Source organism: Thamnophis sirtalis, unplaced genomic scaffold (assembly GCF_051295495.1).
Source record: "Thamnophis sirtalis isolate CommonGarterSnake01/CBP01778 unplaced genomic scaffold, rThaSir2_p1.2 scaffold_7, whole genome shotgun sequence".
Taxonomy (NCBI): Eukaryota; Metazoa; Chordata; class Lepidosauria; order Squamata; family Natricidae; genus Thamnophis; species Thamnophis sirtalis.
In genome coordinates, this window is record NW_028261387.1 from 44746034 (window position 1) to 44749472 (window position 3439).

Genomic DNA, 3439 nt, shown 5'->3' on the forward strand with positions numbered 1-3439 from the left:
TAATCTGTTTGGTAAGCATATATTGTCAGTTCCTCAAAATACGAGCTATGCTGCTCCGTTAGCTGTCCCATGTATTATGACATCCTGTAGACATACTTCCTGTAACTCAAGGGCAAATCTTGAGGGGTGTTTCCAAAACTAACAGATGGCTTTAGCTGAAAGCTAAACTATATAAGGAATTTCCTGACTTTCACTCATTGTTCAGGCCATTGTTTATTCTGAACCTGCGCAAATACACTTTCCTTCTCTGAAGAGCTGGCTTGTGTGTCCCATTTTTTCTACAACAGTTTTTGGCGACTCCACTGGGACACTGAGCGAGGCGATGTTTCGTTGAGGGCAGCCTGACTCCTTGGACCCTGCAGGGGACCACTTCCGAACATTCTCCAGGCGCCATGGGGGATTGAGCCTCCAGGAGACAGCTGTGGTTCCTCGCTGGGGCCACCGGTGCTGAGGACTAGTCCAAGATCCCTTAAGGGAAGGAAAGGAGGTCTGAACTGTATCCTGGCCAGGACAGGGCTTTGTGAAGGCATCTCAGGCGAGTATATGTAACTGGTGTTGTACCCACCTCATTTGAAGATAGAAGAGGGAGCCTAATCACCTCCCTGGACTCGGGACGGCGTTCCTAATGAAGTCCGTGTAGGTTGTGTGGGTGGTTAAACCAGCACAGTTCCTGCAGTGGCCATTGAGTTCCGGCTTCTGGGGCCTCAGGTCGCTGGTAGTGTGTTAGGATGGGGGGTGGGAATGGCAGTGTGCCCTGCACGCTGTTGGAATGTACGTTGAAAGGTTTTGATGATTATTTTAATCATACTGAATATAGGTGCCATATCCCAAGGTAACTAGGAAGAGATTACAATACCTATGTCAACAGCAATAGCCCCACATGCCTGTTAGTTGGCCCCCAGAGGGTACATTTAAGTTTCAAACTATTGATGACCTAACTTCCTGGATAGCTGCTAATGAGGAGAAATACCCAAACCAGTTTCAGTACGTAGATTGGAGAGATGCGGTGGCAGAACAGTCTGATGAATTGTTGCAATGTCAAGCTGAAATGGTGTGCCTCGATGTGGCCAGACCAAAAGGAAAGAAATTGAAGTCAGCGTCTGAAAGAATTAAGGAAGTGAAGGTGCCTGAGATCAGGGAATGTAAAGGGCAGAAAAAGGTTTTAGTGCAAGATGAGGAAGAACACCTGAGGCCTCCTCCATATGCGCCCATGCTCCCATTAGTGCTGGCCGTTAACGCGCCCGTGCCTGTGGGGGGAGCGGCTGCTGCAGATGTGGAAGGAGGAAGGGAGGAAGGCATAGCTGGTGAATATGGTAAACCAGAACAGGATGTGCGACATAAGGAGAAAAAGCCCATAAAGAAACAACTATTTGTTCTGGTTAAGGAGGCTGAGAGTGATGAGGATGAGGGGCCTGTTGGGGGTGATATACCAGTTAGAGTAGTGACTAGGGCGGCTGCGGCCAGAGCAGAAGTGGCGGCAGCTGCGCAGCAGGACTTTCTTGGTCCTTTGAGCCAGATGGCTACACAGGTTGTAAATGTGCAGGGTGCCAGAGTATAGACTTTGCTTCCAATATGTCCCCAGTTTACTTAACTGGAAACAGCATTATGGACCCCTCTCCTCGAAGCCAACTGAGATGGTTGCTTTGTTTCAAACCATAATGCAGACACATACTCCTAATCAGTGGCGTGTGGTGACGGTTACCGTTGGTGAGGCAAGACCGCAGCAGCGGCGAGAAACAACGTCCCCGGCACTGTGTCCGACAGGCGTCTCGCATTTATGGCAGACATAAACGCGAGACGCCTGTCGGACACAGTGGCGGGGGATGTTGCTTCTTGCCGCCGTCGCACTCCACCGCCTTGCACTCTGCCTCCTCCGATGAACAATCCTGCTGCCCCGGCCTGCAGCCAGCAGAAAGGGCTCGACCCCTCGCCCGACCTGCTCCCTGGGTGTCCCGGCTCCATCTGAGATGCTTCTCGCCACCGTCGCGCTCCACCGCCTTGCCCCCCCTGCCTCCTCCGATAAACAATCCTGATGCCCCAGCCTGCAGCCAGCCCAGCACCGAGCCTGGACTCACCGCTGTTCTCCTCCTCCTCCTCCTCCTCCTCGTCCCCGCTCGGTGCTGGGCTGGCTGCAGGCTGGGGCATCAGGATTGTTTGTCAGAGGAGGCGGGGGGGCAAGGCGGTGGAGCGCGACGGTGGCGAGAAGCATCTCAGATGGAGCCGGGACACCCGGAAGGCAAGCTGGCACTTTGGCGGACATAAATGCGAGACGCCTGGCCTGTTGAAACACAGCGGCGAGAACATCCCTGCCGCTTCCGTGCTCCACCGCCTCGCCCCCCCTGCCTCCTCCGACCCCACCGCTGTGAAGAAAGAAAAAAACACACACACACAAACCTCACAAAAATTAATTTTTTTATTAAATTACAAATTAAATTACAATAAATTTGAACCCCCCCTCCCTCCGTCTGATCCACCTTTTCCAGCTGTGGAAACTCTCTCAACTCTCCTCTTGTCCGCCCAACGTAAGCGTGCTCAACGTAAACTCATAAGGCATGATTCGCTGCTCCCCGATCAGGAGGCGGGAGAATCAGTGCCTCTTTTGCATATGAAAGTTTTCGCTTGTTAACTCCTTCTTAACTTTTAAAAGGCGAACAATTCCTTAGGCAAAAGAGGCCCCGAGTTCTCTGGCCTCCTCCCATAGTTAACACTGAGAGCAGACACCAAGCCACTGTGACTTTGAATCTGGTAGCAACTACCCTGGCTTTAATTATTAAAAAAAAATTATTTAAAATTCTTCCTTTCCCTCAGGAGACTGGTGAGGCCCCGCCTCCCCTGCCTCTAGTGACTGCACATCCCTGCTCCTAATTGGCAGGACATACAGCAGTTGTTGAATACCTTGTTGATGCCAGATGAAAGGGAAAAGTGGAAGGCAGCTGTAAGGATGTGTATGAGAGCCAGATTTCTGAATGTGCAAGATTTAGGACCAGAGTTGGTAGCTAGGGCTCCAGAATGGGATCCAGGGTGGTGTCCTAGGAGCCAAGACCAAATGACAGCATTGAAGGAATATCAGAATTTGAGAGTGGAAGCTCTTAGGAGGGTGGAGAAACCTCCAGTGAATTAGTTTTTGGTAACACAGGAAGCTGGGGATTGTGGGTTCGAGTCCCATCACCCCCCCCCCCTTTGTAGATGGATGGTCGGACATCCAGAAAACATTGCAGAAGCTAGAGGGTGCTTTAGAGAAAAATACTGTTGAATTGTTGGAAGTAGCTAGGAAGGTGTTCATCAATAGGGACAAGGTAGAGAAAAAGGGGAAAGGATGCTTGTATGCATAAAAAGACCGAGTTATGGGCTGTGGCATTGCATGGGGCCAAACCAGTGTGCTCACTGTGGATCAGAGGGGCACTGGCAAAGGGAGTGTTCAGGTAAACTGGCAAGAGGT

At 51.1% G+C, this 3439-nt stretch overlaps 1 pseudogene; it reads left to right on the plus strand.

Moving 5' to 3' along the window:
* The first annotated feature begins 728 nt into the window (after nucleotides 1-728).
* Nucleotides 729-3121, plus strand: LOC148044629 (uncharacterized; annotated as a pseudogene).
* The last annotated feature ends 318 nt before the right edge of the window (nucleotides 3122-3439 follow it).